This window comes from Atractosteus spatula, chromosome 3 (assembly GCF_055471065.1).
Source record: "Atractosteus spatula isolate fAtrSpa1 chromosome 3, fAtrSpa1.hap1, whole genome shotgun sequence".
In the NCBI taxonomy this organism is placed as follows: domain Eukaryota; kingdom Metazoa; phylum Chordata; class Actinopteri; order Semionotiformes; family Lepisosteidae; genus Atractosteus; species Atractosteus spatula.
The window spans coordinates 13,545,729-13,563,654 of record NC_142708.1 but is presented as its reverse complement, the minus strand read 5'-3'; positions in this window follow the sequence as shown (position 1 = coordinate 13,563,654).

The following is a 17,926-nucleotide window of genomic DNA, read 5'->3' as shown; positions in this document are numbered from 1 at the left end:
CTAGGGATTTTAACCTTGTCGCGTCCCAGAATGGATCTACTGTTGATGGACTTATGGACTGTGCCCTGACCTGCCTTTGGAACTGCTCGGATTTGGATTTTTTTTTTGTTTCCCTGTTCACATTTTCACAGACTATCACTGTTACTTTACTGCACCATGTGTGTCTTCCTGTACTCTGCCTCATGTCTCCTTCAGCTCTTACCACTTCACATAGGGTCTAACATAACACCCGACACAGACTACAGAGCCTTTTGTAACACTTGGAGTTAGAGACTCTAATGTTGAAAATAGAAAAGAGTCTGAGAGACTGTTTTTGGAAAAATACTTTGTGGTTTGTTTGGTGGCCAGTAAGCAGTGTAGCTCCCTGGCCACTAGAGTAGGGATCTGCACAAAGTTTTAGGAAGGAGCTCAAATAAAAATGTAGGTTTTTTGTTTTATGGACATTGGTATTGGTGTTTTGTATTCCCTGCACATCAAAATAACTGCACTAGGGTGTTTATTGGTGCGTTTTGTTGACCCAGACCTACCTATTTGCTACAATCCTGGTAAGACATGGCCATGGGTATGTCACAATGCATATTCTATTCCTAAACAAAAGAGGAAGCCTATAACAGTAGATTGTCAATTTAACTTAATCTAAAATGTAATCCAATATTACCTATGTTTTTGTTGTAAATACCATCATCTCATCATTATCATCCCATAAATGTGTATAATATAGGCTAGGGAAAACATATAACTTGCAGCAGGAAGCTCGAAACACTTTGTTTTACAAATATTACATGAGATCATCTTAAGAAAACACTGAAGTATTATGATTGCAATCTTTCATAATGAGTAAGAATGTAAGACTATTTTCTATACAACTGATGAAAAAGCTAAACTTAAGGTTTGTGAAGGAACTTGACAATAATCTACTTCTAAGTGTATTTATGTAACTCATTATAATAGCAGCACAAATGGTAAGGTAAAATCATTTAAAAAAAATAGCAAGCATATTCTGTGGAGTGGCAGTACAATCATTGCAGTTACCACTAAACCCACACTACTGTGTCCTGAAACACTGATTAATGTGTTTTGACAATATGATTGCATTTCATATTTAATTAGATTATACATCTGTTAGGAATGGTGAATTTCAAACATCTGGAGTCAAACCCCCAATTTGGGATTTTAATTACTCTGAAGACAAAAATATTAAATATGCTATCCTTTTCCATACATTACAGAAAGTCAAGTAAACCTCTGTAGGGCCTCTCTTTCTTCTTCACTTTTCAATCTTTTTAATATTTTTATTTTTAATATTAATACAATTTTATTCAGATATCCTTTTCTTGTCCTCTGACTACTCTCACACTCTTCAACCTAGTACAAAGCTGTGCTCATTCACCAAATACTATTATGGAAATGCAGGAATGTTTTTAATTCCTTTCAATGTCTTTGAAGTAAGGTATTGTTATATTGCAACAGCACTTGTTTTTCAATTGATATTAGAATAATTAGATTTTAGTTGCTATTCCAGACTAACCATTACTATCAGACCTTCAGACAAGATTTGATTTGACTGGCAACCCACTGAAGCTAAGCAGGTGTGAGCCTGGTCAGGTCCTGGATGGGAAACCTCCTGGGAAAAACTAAGGTTGCTGCTGGAAGAGGTGTTAGGGGGCGCTCACCCTGCGGTCTGTGTGGGTCCTAATGCCCCAGTATAGTGACGGGAACAATATACTGTAAACAGGTGCCGTCCTTCGGATGAGACGTAAAGAAACTGAGGTCCTGACTCTCTGTGGTCATTAAGAATCCCAGGGCATTTCTCGAAAATAGTAGGGGTGTAACCCCGGCGTCCTGGCCAAATTTCCCATTGGTCCTTACCAATCATGGCCTCCTAATAATCCCCCTCTATGAATTGGCTTCATCACTCTGTTCTCCTCCCCACTGATAGCTGATGTGTGGTGAGCGTTCTGGCGCACTATAGCTGCTGTTGCATCATCCAGGTGGATGCTGCACATTGGTGGTGGTGGAGGGGAGTCCCTGTTACCTGTAAAGTGCTTTGAGTGGAGTGTCCAGAAAAGTGCTATATAAGTGTAAGCAATTATTATTAAGATTTCATTTTTGGACATTTGTTAATAATATTTAAGAACACATAAAAAACAAGCCTTTACTAGAGAACCTTTGCTGGAGTAATGAACACTGTAGTTTTAATATAATTTTAAAATAGAGCACATAATCTCTGATTCTAGATCGTATGAGTTTTTAAAGTAATTACAGTGCAAATTAAGCATAAGGATACATTTCTCAGTTTACAATTATGAATGAGAAAATGTTCACCACTGACATATCAGGTAAACTAATGTATTATTAATGACCCTGAAACTCACATCTCATTTAATTTTTGTTACCTCTTAGTCCCTTTAGCCAGTGTCCACCTGGAATTTCCACCCCATACTTGTTACAGTATATCTCTACAGCAGAACATAGCAGGAGCCTGGTTCAGATCTTAAATTGAAGCTAACCCCCTTGGTTTTGAGTGCGAACAGTCACATTTCTTATTTTTAATGTGTCCACTCAGTAGACAAACATATGAAAAAAACAGCAGGCGGAAATGTTGTTTTGGTCTTCAGAGGTCAGAATTTTCAATTCTAGGCCAGGAAAACCTTGAAAACCTTGTTCTAGGTGACTACTAGCTTGGATAAAAATCTGGGACTAACTGATCAATTAGAAAAAAATGTACATCATGTTTTGTGAAGACTGGACCTGGAATGAAATTTCACGCATATAATAAAAAATCTTAAAAATATTGAAAATAATAACAATAAAAACCATTGCAATTGCTATAAAAACCTTTAGACACTGCTAGAGAGCCTTTATCTGCTGTTATGCAATGAAAAAAAACCTCAGAGTTGCCTTCTGGTGTGAAAAAAAAGGAGCACTGAAAACCGATTGATTACCCCTTCTGAGTCAATGATTGACAGCTAAAAGGCAGGTGGGATGCAGCCTGAGGCTTCTAGAGGAAGTCTTACCCCCTAAGGGCTCTGAATGGCTGAAAATACAATGAATGACAGCGCTTTTTACCAATCAGATTGCCTTATTTCTGGCGGTCCTGCTTCAAACATTTACTACAAAGTCAATAACGTTCAATAGCCTCCAGGTCTGGAGATAAGCTAGTCTGGGCTACTATGGATATATACTATGCTTCAGAATAAGGTAAAAACATGGGATATATATATTTTGCGGTCTTGTTTTGCTGGCTTATTGATTATCGATGCATATTGGAAGTTTGGAAGTGCATCATCAGATAAAAAGTGACTTTGTGATCGATTGTCTTGGTTTTAAAACTTTTTTTAAAGCTCCGGTTGTCCTTTTTCAATTGATAACATGGTTTTGTGGTTTGGTTGATAAAAAACGATTAAAATTACGAAGGAATGAAAGGTAGATATTGATTTACACCGCGGACGTGTACGACCACGCTGAGGATAGAACACGTGTGGCCTCATGGACGTTCTAATGCAATTTCTAAAAGTGGTTTTGTGAAGCCCTAGTTTTAGACTTTTTGATTGATAAAAGGTTTTCTATAAAGGTTTTGTGGTTTTGGTGATGTAAAATAATGAAGTGAGGCAAGTTTTTCCGGAAAAAAGTGGCGTATAAGAAGTTTTAAAATCCCACTCTCTTGTCACCAATTTATAAATATAGTAAATTACTTAACTTAATATGTTCCAGGCTATCAGATAAACACACAAGGCATCCTTTGAAATGGTTCAGGTGGGTAGCTGCGTCAGCATGTGTAGGCTGCAAAGGAACAAGTAAAGGTTTATTCCATGCTGAAAAGAGAAGAAAAGAAACAACGTTTTGGCTGTGGGACCTTCTTTGGGTGTGTGTTTAGCATGGAATAAATCTTTACTTGTTCCTTTGCATCCTCTGAGTTGTGCAGTCTTAGGCTTGCTGCTTAGTTTTACACTGATACAAAAATACATTATCAGAGATTAAAATTCAACTAGAGGACAGTTTCACTCATCCACTTGCCTTGGCATAATGGTTATTTTTACATGCAACGGTGAAGCTGGAGTTTCACTGATAGTTTTGCAATATGTGAGGTGTTATGCTTGTCAGTTTTCAGAGTTTACTTTTTATATTTCCCACAGAAAGAGACATTCCAAGTCACCCAAATGTGGTAAATATCTATTTACTGGTTGTGACCAGAGCTTACATGATAATTATGCTAGATGTGTGCTGATGTAGGAAAAGAGTCCTATTACTAGAGATTATTCAGTTCATACAAAATAATGTTACTCACAATTATATAGTTTTATTTTTTTACTTTAGTACTGGCTAACAGTATGTCCTCTTTTTACAAAATTCACAAAATTATACAATTTTTTTACAATTCTGCCACATCAGGATTTGATAGCATTCACTCACAAATTTAGAGCCACACTCTACATTTCCCCCACCAAAAAAAAGATAATTCTGTTTTAAGACAATGTTTGTGACTAATACGGTACATAGATTTAGATAACAACCATTTCTCAAAGTAGTAAATCAATACCTATTTTATAGGAAATAGAACAATTTATAATAAAGAAATGCTATGTTATATAATGAAAACATGTTGAAACAGGCAACTGTATTACAGTATGTGGTAAAATCAATAAATAATGTATTGGCAATGATATATCTGTCTATATAGTTTTCTACTGTGCTCACCCAATAATCATTTCATCCCATTTCAACAAAAGATTGCATACAATTAGGTTAAATGAAAAACAGGAGTTAATTATTAACTATCTTAGCTATGCAAAGGACTTCTAAACAAATAACTTTATCGAGGCATGCATAAGTATAAGGAATGAAGAGAAAGACTGACTCTTCATGCTGCTCATCCTTCATTCTGTTTACTCTTCACTTTTCAAGACTGGTTTTGATCAATTTCATGTAGGAATTTAGTGGCTGAGACTGCAATATAAAGCATCCCTTGTTTTCATGTCAAGACATACACTTAGTCCATTTCTATAAACAGATTTTTGATCCTCAATAAAGAAAAGTTAAATGTGGTCTTTACATCCTCCCTGGTGAGAAGAAGTTGTACTTTTCTTTCGGTAATTGTGGACAGAACTTTCTAGGATCACTAGAGCTGAATTCAGTCTTTCAGTAGAGCAGTAGAACAAGACTTCAGATGCATTTCAGATTAACTACATTTCAATTCAAGCATTTCTCATGCTGTGTTCCGTGCTTGTGATTTGTCCTCATAAATGTCACACTCACACTACAGTGGAGTATAAATCTGAAGTTTGTGACCTCTATATATACAGCTGACAGTCACACCTTGATCTCCTAGTCAAAAACACAAAAGCGTGACCATGCAGTCACAGTTTATTTTTCACAAGCAAAATGAAATCTGGAATTTCTTTTGTATAATAAAAGCTTCTGCATTTCATTCTGGAATGAAACTAAAGGTATCTTCATCTCCGCCTATTCTCGTAAGATATATATTTTTGGCTGCTGCTACAATCGCAATCAAAAGCCATTGTTAATGATTGGTAGTAGCACAGGAATTGTCATTGGGAAGGACCAAATGAGGACTCAGCAGAAGTCATATCTGAAAGCCTATTATTTCCAAAAGTGTTGTATTACATTGCAGTCCCAAAACATTTGTATGTAACTGCCAGTATGGCGATGCGTACATCTGATGTGCAAGTTTGGTCTGCGTATATTCTATGAGCAAGGTCAAAATGAATTAGTAGATGTTCTAAGTTGTTTTCAAAGAAGATAAAGTATTGTCTCAGACTGCTATTTAGCGATCTATACCATAATAACATAATTGTTAGGGGACTGACTTTAGGTGAGAGAGAAAGTGAAACAGAAAAGAAACTACAGTACACCCCTTGTAATGAATGTTGAATCAACTAGGTCGGTACTAGGTGAGAGGGTAAAGCTGTGTTGCGTGGTATAATAATCATTATTATTATAAAAAATGTATAGCAGTTAATGTCATTCTACTTTAGAATTATTGTAGTGTCTCACATTCACTTATCCTTTTAATGTATTCAGTAAACATATAGTACAACTGAGCCTTAAGGCTTTTAATCTTCTTCTTATTTACTGTCAGTACTAGGTACTCACCTAGATTTTCTAAAATACAAAAATAAATTTATTTTGAATAAATTTAATTTTTTCATTGCCCATAATAAGTTTATTTTAGCATTTGCCACTACAATTTCCTGAAACTCATTTTTATTATTGCTCTTTTGTAACATTGCAAAACCACATATTTTCAAGTTATACAGAAGCTTGGAAAAGATGATAAAAGTTAATCATAACAATCAAAATAATTGGTGTACAGTATACATTTCTTTATAGGTCCAAAAACATGATTGATTTGTTTGTTCTCCTTGCACTATGAAAATATTAATAACACCAACTGCAGTCACAGTGTTGCTCTGAAGGAAATGATTGGAACATACTACTTCTTTTCAAACAATGCCAAACAGGATGGAGAATATAAGTATTGCAAAATATTTACTGTGGAGCTTTATAACCCATTAATGAGAGTGATGTAGACTGAATTATTTTTTTTGTCACCCTCAACAGCTAATATGAATATTCAAATGTATATTTGCAGACAAAATTTCAAGTATGATTGCAACTCATGCACCTAAAGCAAGAAGGACTTCACAATCATACAGTATTACTACTTTATGATAGACCATTAACAAAAATGCAGACGTTTTAGGGTTTTAACAAATGGAAATCCAGTAAATCCATTAACTGTGTTTTAAATAAAAAATGGTGATATTCTTGATTAATTTCTTTACAGTTTGTTTAACCTACAAAATGAACACAGCTGCTCTGAATGATTAATTAGTACTCAGAGGAAGTGAAATTCCATGAGAGAAAGGTTTATAAGACTAGCTAAAAGGAAAAGATTTTCGGACTGTTTTCTAGACTCCAGACTGGTAGCAGAGGGTGGATAAGAGCTGTGACTGAGAGATAAAAAGTGTATCTGAGTAAGGGCAGATTGAGCTTATTCAGGATAGTTAATTGTTGTTTTTATTTTAGATTTGCATTTTTTAGGCTTTCTGAGTATTGAGAGTTTTAGATTGTTTTGTTAAGGGTTTGTTTCACTTATTGAGCTCTGGGGCTCAGGATTGAAAGGTGTAGTTTTGAGTTTTCTTTATAATTGAATTAACTAATGATGTCAACTAAATTAGATGAAAAGAGGCACAAAGATGAGGTTTTCCTCAAAAGGAAAGTGGGTAAGAAGGTAGTATTGTGTTAAATCAGCCAATGTGTTTGTAATCAGACCATTGTGTCTGTTATTAGTGAGAGGTTGTATGATTAGGAATGGACCAGTGGTACCTTTGCACCTTCCAAATATTTGAATGGCTCAGTAAATACAATCCAGCAGGTGCTACCCTCCCCAATTTCATGGTCTGATCATAAACAGATTGGGTGGTTAAATAGACTAGAGATCTTTCCAGAAAGATCTTGCAGAAGGAGTCAGAAGTCAGGAGTCAGTCATTTGTAAAAGTGGATTATATAAATTTACCTCTAGGTAAACATTGGGATGTGAATTTTAAGGCCGTGATTGAGCTGGATAGATGTTAAAAGTATTTGGAAAGAGATAATGTTCTGGGGGAAATTCATTTGTTACAGCTTTCTGGAAATGAATTTAAGACTGTAGTAGTTAAATTGTATAACGAACCTGTAGCTTCAGAAGATATTGTAATGTGGCTACACAGATATTTTACGATACCAGGTAAGATTACAGTAACTGTGACTGGATCACAGAGAGTAACAGTAAAATTGAATACGTATTTGATAGGGTATGGAGCACATTCTGTACATACAGTATCCACCAACAAATAGTGGTGGGTGAGAAAAGGGGATGTGTTTTTTTTTATCAAGATAAACCACTGTTATGTAGGTGAAGTGGTGAACATAGTAGCATATACAGTGGTGTGAAAAAGTGTTTGTCCCCTTCCTGATTTCTTATTTTTTTGCATGTTTGTCACACTGAAATGTTTCAGATCATCAAACAAATTGAAATATTAGACAAAGATAACACAAGTAAACACAAAACACAGTTTTTAAATGAAGGTTTTTATTATTAAGGGAAAAAAAAAATCCAAACCTACATGGCCCTGTGTGAAAAAGTGATTGCCCCCTAAACCTAATAACTGGTTGGGCCACCCTTAGCAGCAACAACTGCAATCAAGCATTTGTGATAACTGGCAATGACTCTTTTACAACGCTGTGGAGGAAGTTTGGCCCACTCATCTTTGCAGAATTGTTGTAATTCAGCCACATTGGAGGGTTTTCAAGCCTTAACCGCTTTTTTAAGGTTATGCCACAACATCTCAATCGGATTCAGGTCAGGACTTTGACTAGGCCACTCCAAAGTCTTCATTTTGTTTTTCTTAAGCCATTCAGAGGTGGACTTGCTGGTGTGTTTTGGATCATTGTCCTGCTGCAGAACCCAAGTGCGCTTCAGCTTGAGGTCACGAACAGATGGCCGGACATTCTCCTTCAGGATTTTTTGGTAGACAGCAGAATTCATGGTTCCATTTACCACAGCAAGTCTTCCAGGTCCTGAAGCAGCAAAACAGCCCCAGACCATCACACTACCACCACCATATTTTACTGTTGGTATGATGTTCCTTTTCTGAAATGCTGTGTTACTTTTACACCAGATGTAATGTGACACACACCTTCCAAAAAGTTCAACTTTTGTCTCGTCAGTCCACAGAGTATTTTCCCAAAAGTCTTGGGGATCATCAAGATGTTTTCTGGCAAAACTGAGACGAGCCTTTATGTTCTTTTTGCTCAGCAGTGGTTTTCATCTTGGAACTCTGCAATGCAGGCCATTTTTGCCCAGTCTCTTTCTTATGGTGGAGTCATGAACACTGACCTTAACTGAGGCAAGTGAAGCCTGCAGTTCTTTGGATGTTGTTGTGGGGTTTTTTTCTGACCTCTTGGATGAGTCATCGCTGCGCTTTTGGGATAATTTTGGTCGGCCGGCCACTCCTGGGAAGGTTCACCACTGTTCCATGTTTTCGCCATTTGTGGATAATGGCTCTCACTGTGGTTCGCTGGAGTCCCAAAGCTTTAGAAATGGCTTTATAACCTTTTCCAGACTGATAAATCTCAATTACTCTGTTTCTCATTTGTTCCTGAATTTCTTTGGATCGCAGCATGATGTCTAGCTTTTGAGGATCTTTTGGTCTACTTCACTTTGTCAGGCAGGTCCTATTTAAGTGATTTCTTGATTGAGAACAGGTGTGGCAGTAATCAGGCCTGGGTGTGGCTAGAGAAATTGAACTCAGCTTTCCAAAGATGTGATAAACCACAGTTGATTTATGTTTTAACAGGGGGGGCAATCACTTTTTCACACAGGGCCATGTAGGTTTGGATTTTTTTTTCCCTTAATAATAGAAACCTTCATTTAAAAACTGCATTTTGTGTTTACTTGTGTTATCTTTGTCTTATATTTCAATTTGTTTGATGATCTGAAACATTTCAGTGTGACAAACATGCAAAAAAATAAGAAATCAGGAAGGGGGCAAACACTTTTTCACACCACTGTATGTGTGGGGGATGATGAATAAATGTTTCATGTATATGGATGATGTTAGAATAGGCTCTATTAATGTGAAAATGGGCATTAAGAATTATTGAGTTCAATGCTCTAGTGTCTCACTTGGTTGAGTGAAAATAAGTAAACTGGGTGTTAAGGTTAAAGATGAGATTAATTTTAATACTTTTCATTTAATGGGTAAAACTGAAATACTAATGTAATTTGGGCACTAATTTATGTATATGATAAATAATAAATATATGGGTTTGATTTATACAGTACATATAATCAAATACAGTAAGCTTTGTGTAGGCTCTGGTATATGATGTGTGAGGCATTGTCTGGATATGTGTTTTTTGTCATTCGGGGGAGAGGGTGGGGGATGTAATGGTTGGTTTTGTGTATTTAATTAACTGGTTGGTTTGTTGGAACAGTAATAAAATATATTGAAGAACATGATTTTTATTGAATATTGTTAATGGGCAACATGGGGGTTAATTGATTAATTCTACAGTGCCTTGTAATTAAGATGAATTTAGATTTAACCATAAAAGAGTATAAAGGAATAACTAAGAAATGTAACTGAGAAATACAGAATCATTATTGTGTCCATGCAACTGAGATACAATAAGATCACTTTATTAGCCACATACAGTTTCTTGCATTAGGAATTCATCTTTTTGCCTACCCCAACTTGCTCTTTCTTGAGAAACAGACATGGAGAGAAGCTTGGGGTCAGAGCGCAGGGTCACCCATTTACAGTATACAGTGTCCCTGGAGCAATTGCGGTTAAGGGCCTTGCTCAGGGGCCCAATGAAATAGGATGCCTCTGCCGGCTGCAGGATTTGAACCGGCAACCTTCCAGCCACAGGCACAGATCCTTAGCCACAGTGCCAAGGCAGATGACTTTACAGTCTTCTCCAATAGGGGATCCTGACGAAGGTCTGAAATACATGGACACTATTTAAAAATGGAAATATAAGTGTCTTGCTGGCAGTGATGTTCATTTGGTGTGTGCTTGCATTGTTGCAGCAATCAATTGGCTGTATTGTTTTCTTTGCCTTGCTTTTATATCTTACTTCAGAATATATTTTATTCTACTGTACTTTAGAATATATTTTATTTCATTTCTGATAAAGCCTGGATGTTTTAAGAAATTTTGTATCTTAACTGTGATAAGACTGAGGTCATTTTATTCCCTGTGGTAACTTTTATGACTTTTTAAATATACAGTATATATATTTATAAATCTGATGGAAAACACTTGAATATGACAATGAAATGTCAAATCTGACATTATGGATCATGACATTACCATTATATATTTAAAGTGATTGAGTTCTGAAATTCTGAACATTTTCAAGATAGTGAGTAAATTCTCTTAGTTGAGTGCAAATACATTATTTGTATTCAGCACATCACTAATATAAAGGATTTATGAAATCTGGAGCAGGCCCAAAGGCCTTGGGGAAGAAAATACATTTTTAAATAAATCCAGCTCAGGCTCAATGAGCTTTTCTATTCTTCCTCTGATGCCAAAAAGGTAGGGAAATACTTTTCTATAATAGTGTTTTGCTTTTCTATAACTACTTAACATACTTTTATCATCTTGGTATAAGGTTATTAAAGTTGTCTTTATTATTTCATTCTTATTTCATTACAAAGCATTTCATTACATTAAATCAACCATGGGAACAAAGAAAATGTACCTGAAATTCCTTCTTTTAATGTCTCAACACATTTGCCATTTTGCATATACTGTACATTTATTCTATGCAATGCATGTATTACAACTTTTGTTTTTAAGACTTAAGACTAGTATTTAATTCCAAAACATTGTGTAACATTTGTTAAACCTATAACTGAGGTTGCTGCTAAGCTGCTAACCAATATTTTTTGTCATGTTCAGCCTTAATTGTATGTAGCCAGACCAGGTAGGTGGGAACATGTTAATTACACTAGTAATATTACAACAGCAGTTAACAAGTGTTGAATGACCTCTGCAAGCTGTTGAGTTATAGCTGTGTTCATGAGGAATTCCATATCTGCTCATTGTCATATTTTATCAGTTTATCATTGTATTAATACAGAGTTTAAAACACTGATGTGTACAGGATCATTTTTTACAAAAGGTTTTGTGTGTTTATATTGAAGAGACACTCTTACAGTATATGTTTTGTGGCATTTGACTGTGTGATATATTTAAAATAAATGTGTTCCAGTACTTATGGTCAATAGAAAATTCGTAAAAATTAGGCGTCTTTACAAATGAATTAAGTCGTGATTTTACTAGTAGACAGACTAGGGTATAGTCACCGTATACATTTTGTAACATTATGCACCAGAACATGATGGATATACTATATACAGTAGGAGCCCATGATTTTGGTTAGAATCAATGGAATAACATATTTCCAGGTCATCCAGATTATCACTTTCACTGCAGTTATGTGCAAAAATAGGATCATAATGTTAAATCAGCCAAATCATTTTTCATATTAGATGAGAACAGTAAAGTCAAATAGAAAGTAACCAGAAGATACATTGCACATACTGTACTGCAATGACAAATAAGAAAGTTTCTTATTGCACACTTCCTTATTTGTCAGGACCCAATAATTAAAAAGCAATATTGCTTTTAAGCTGAGTATAATACCTCTGGATCCTGCCTTTGTCAGACATGGATTTTACTGATATTGGTTTTAAGCTGCCAATAACATTACAGATGGTTAAAAATACTTCTTTACCACATAGCGTGGCAAATCCATCTTTGGATTAGAAGTTAGAAACTGAAAATTCTTCAAGAGGAAAGGAGGCATATGTAAATTATTTTTTGCTTCAGTTCCTGCAAGATGTTCGGCGACCAAATGTATTGTCACTCAAACTGACAAATAAATTTGACTATCTGGGAAGATTTCATTTAATGCATCAAATTCAGAGAAATTGAATGATACTATATTTACTCTGAATGTCATTTTAAAAGTCACTTTTGCTTCTGGTTAAATTCAGAGAAAACAAAGCACATCTGTTTGTTTAGTTCAGGTGGGTAGTGGCGTCAGCATACGTAGGCTGCAAAGGAACAAGTAATACTGTAGGTTTATTACATGCTGAAAAAAAGAAGAAAGAAAACACAACGTTTTGGCCGTGGAGCCTTCTTCAGGTGTGAGCATATACAGTGTATCCATCATGTTCTGGTGCATAATGTTACAAAATATTCAGTGACTATACCCTAGTCTATCTACTAGTAAAATCACGACTTAGTTCATTTGTAAAGAGGCCTAATTTTTAATAATTCAGGGCTCTCCATGTTTTATACTTCAGGACAGAACTACAGTTTATCACCTTAGATAATCAAAAGTACAAGGTATTTTTAGGAAAAGTGTTTAATTAGCTCAATTAAGTTTAATTTTAACTAATTAAATCCTACTTCACAGGCCTGGAAAATGCTGTTAATTTAAGGAAACCTTCAAAACCAGAATTTAGGAAATGAACCTTGCAGTGCTCTCTGAGCCCATTTGGAAATGTACTAAATGTATTATTGTTGAAGACACAGAGATGTAGAGTCTCCTGGATCTCATATTAGCCTCAAGAGGCTATATTTTTATTTTTGCTTTTTCTTGGGATTTCAAGTTATCAAAGCTTGGGGATGTATTCACTTTAAATAATTTTCAGGCTGTAAAGGTCAGTACTTGATGGTATACACTTTGCAACAACTGTGTGAAGTCTATGACACATTGAGCTCCCCAAATTCTTTGGGTAATCATTTGAGGTGCTTTGATCAACCTTTGCTGAAGCCACTTTAACTTCTTGCCTATTCTTCGGGTGTTTTTTTCTCTTCAGAAAAGAATGCTAAAAAATGCTCAATTGGAATTTAATCTGGAGATCGAATTAGCCAGTCTAAGATCTTTTTTTTCTGCTGAGGAATTCTGGATTAATTTTACTCCTGATGATGGGTACACTGACTACATGTTTTGGCCCATTGACAAGCTGCATAGTGATTCACTGTCAAAATGTATATGTAACCCTCTCTGGTTACATATGGAAGCATTTTCCTTTACAGTAAGGAAAATCTTTCTGTAAACCTTAGAATTTGTTGTGCTGCTGCCATCATTAGTGACATCAACAATAAAGACAAATGTTCTAGTTTTAGCAGTAGCCATGCACACTGTTGCAATATTGTCTACACCATCCTTCACGGATGATGTGGTGTTCTTTTGAGGATCTACAGTACATTTCCTTTTGCTCTTCATGATTTACCTTTCCATCTCTTTTCTAAATGTTTACTTTTTTATAAATCCAAAAATTCATAATATTCCAAAACTTTCCAGGTTGTAGTTTCCTTGTACTTGTGAGTAAATTCCAATCTGGCTTTTCCATTCTTGGTGCTGATGAGAGGTTTACACATTGCTGTATATCCTTTGTAATTCTTCTTAGTCTTCTGCAAACTGTGGATTTTGACACATTCACCCCTGCACTCTCCAGGTTGCTGATAATTTCACTGACACCTGTCTAGTGTCTGGTTTTGTCCTAGCTGATTGAACATTATACCTATTTCCTCTTCAGACAGGTTGATGTGATGTTCACGTCTCTTATATGAGTGCCACATTATCCACCAAAAACAGCAAGACCAGGAGACACCTGTGAGTTAACTGTCCCAAAACCTTTGGTCCTTTATGAGTTGTACATAGTCATGAAAAATTAGTATTGTATTATTGCTGATAATGAAATTCCCACTTTAGATTTCAATGTCCCAATATTTTTCCAGGGTACAGTATATAAAGAATAAATTTATAATATACAATATATTTTACATTTTTAGGCCTAACCCTTAAAAAGCAAAACACAAAATGATTAAATATGGTCAGCATCTGCTCACAGTCTTCCCACAAGTCAACCCCTAACCCTTGGGGCTGTTTCCTGATAATTGTTTCAATAAAGGGGATTCATGGCACTAATTCAAAGCCCTGTGGTTCATACTGAACGTCACTGTTTAAAACCCAGCCCGTCATGCCAACTGTGACTTGCCCAACTGGCAGTTTGCAACTGGGTGAGCAGTGCCAGGGTTGAATAGATTGGAGCTGGCTAGACTTTTCTTGGCTTTTTGAGCAACAGACTCCAGGGACTTGTCAGGTTTATGTAAACTTCCAGTAATTTCAGTGACAGATGCAATCAGATGTAGTCTTCCAATCAGTGAACTCTCCTGTAATGCAAAGCTTACAGGCTGTCAATGACAAGAAATTCTAACAGATGGGCATAACTACAAAGTACAGTACTTTTACAGATCTTCATTCTTCCATGTGCTGTACAGTGGTAAGATGAGTTGACTAAGACTTGGCAGTTACAGTGAAACCAAAAAAACAATAGTTGGTTCCAAATGAAAAGGGACCAAACATAAAACACTGAAAAAACTATAAAGCTGATTTTGAATTTAAATATATTCATAATACTGAGAATCATGATAAAGCGTTAGCCCAGAAAAAAACACCACATGATCCAAAGCTAGTCAACAAAAGAAAGGAAAGACAAGTACCATTATAATCACTTAAGTGCTGTTGATTTTGGCTTTGTCTACACAAAATTAGTAGATCTGGATCAAAGGGGCTCATCTAGCCTTGAAATAAGTGGGGGAAAAAATCTTTCACTGAATTCAATTACCACAGTATGATATATTGTATAAGCCTCTTTTCTAATAAAAACTTTTACTTGTTGCTACTTTGTATCATACCTACATAATCCTGGTTAAGATGAGCATTTCCTATAACCCCTTCAATACATTATAGATATATGAATCAACTGGAAGATGTGTTAAGAACCTACAGTTGAATTAAAAGTAAATTCATTAGACATTGCTTATAATTGTTTTCTTTAAAATGTTATTACTGCAATCTTCTGTTACATTCAGAGATCATTTATTTCAGTTTAGTTTACAAAATGTATTTAATATCAAAGCTGTTACGAGTTACTGTCTATTCAGCCATTGGAAAAAACAGTTACTAATAATTCCAGATTTCCATTCCCACTGCCACAAGAAATCAGCTTTCAATTAATTAGTAAAGAAGGGTCTTTTCCAAAAACCCAACTCAAATAAAATTCATGACTGAAGGTGGATTAAAATGTGTAAAATGGCATGGTTTCTCTTTACTGCTTTTGTATTTGCAGCAAATATACATTCGTGAGAAGTGATAATGTGAACATTAGTAACAGTTGTTCACTGAAAGGAAAGGGTCCTAAGGCTGAAATGTCAAAATGTGGTTAAATGAGGAGTTAATTTCTTTTGGCGAACTACTGTTTTACATTTTTGTTAATGAACCTGATTAGTAACATCTAGTGTTATTTCACTTAAAGATTTTTGCTTGTTATAGTAGGCAATTTAGACAATCCATTGTTTTTGGTTTAGGTGTCCTCAGACAGGCACATCTGCTCATATCACATTTTTTAAAATTAAACCAGCTGTGTTATTGGGGAAAATGGTCGAAAAAGTTTTTTCATTATAAAGCTTTTCTTCTGCTGGGTATGAATGGTATGTAATAAGTATCTATAGAAAATGAATGTTTCCCATATCAAACTAACGGTAATGGAGTTTTATTTCATACTAAAATCCTTTCAAGCAAGCACATTTTGGAAGTTATCTGATTGTTGACATTGCTTTTTGACTAATTAATTCTTTTCATTGCTCTATGTGTGGAAATATGAAACAGTGTTGTGGATTTCCAATCCTACCTTGTTCAGAAAAACACAAAATCAGAAATTCAGAAATACTGTATCCCGTTTCAGATGAAAAATTCCTAGGTACATTAGAAATACTTATGTGTAAGTACATATATGAAATGTTTGTATGTATGTGAATTGTTTGAATCACTTTGATACAGTACTTGTCAAAATATAAAAGTATTACGAGTTAAACTGAATTTTCTGGAAAATCAGTCAATAATTTAAATAAAATGTTAACATGCATGGAGTATATTTTATATTTCCTGGTCAGCTGTATTACATTTAAATAATCTTGACAATTATTGTGAGTGAATCCTGTGCTTTAAGAAAATGCAAAAGCATTATAAAAGTGAGCAGAAATTTTATTATTTCATAAACATTGCTAGTACTCGCATTTTTCATTATGTGGTAACTTGAAAAGGATACATCTTGAAGTGAAACCAATTGCATCTCCATTTTCAGCACTTTTTCTTTGCATTTTTTCATGCTGGATGTGTCCTTCAGCATACTGTCTGTCTGATGACACATGCATCTCCTGGAGAAACATCAACTACAGGTGCTTCTGTCATATCAAATTGAGGAGGAATGCATTATTTTCTTTAACTTCTTCATCTCTTCCCCCTCTTTTGTTTTGCTTTTTTATTTATTATTGTATGTGTAAAACAAACCTTTTTTGAAGTTCTTTTGCTTATTAAGGGGCAATATACTGTACTTCTTCCCAAAAGACAAATAATGGGTTCAAATGGAAAACTACAAGAAGTACCACAGTGAAAGAAAAAGATCTTGTTGAAGTTAAAAATGATGTTAAAAATGATTATCATTTGTGGAATTAGGTACAAATTGAGGGTTTTCAAGAAAGGGTAGGATATTTTACTTGTATTAGTTGAGAAACTATATGTTTTAGTCAACAAATAGAGGTTAATTCCACACTGAGATGTAGAAAGAAGATACAAATACAACATTTCAGATTTCTTCTTCAAGAGATGAAGACAAATACAATATGAGAGTGAGAAGGGGAAAGGTTGTAACCATCCCACCCCTTTACTTTATATTTTCTCTCTCTACACACCTGAAGAAAGCTACATGCATGGTGTTGCAGCTCCACAGTAGAGACTATCCTTAAAAAGCAACAACCAAAGAGTTTTCAGGACACTTTTGTAAATAATATACCATACTGCAAACAAAGTGATTCATACTTTCTTGAAGAGTTGCATTGTACAGCTGAAAAGAAAATCTACATTGAATTTGTTTTACTTCTAGTGATGCGTATGTTTCATTCTTATTTAAGTGTGGCAGATCTACCTTAACTGGTAGCATGGCATAGAGGACCTAGGCACATGTACTCCACATGATAGGGTACTTTCCCTGTGTGTTCTGTAACCTGTAGAAGAAATCTGATGAATTATGAAACCAGGGCTGAGGCTGGGCCAAACCTAATGATTCCCCCATAAACCTCATAATGGGAGAGCTACAGTATGCTGTATTTCTCTTTTTTAACCGTAACCATAAGGGAAAACAAACACTGTCTTTCAGTCTCAATCTATTGGAAAATCTCCCTGCAACCCTATGAGAAATTAATAATCCTTTCCTTGGTCTAACTGCATTTCTAAAACTAATTTAGCTTCACAGCTAACTGATTAGACCTAT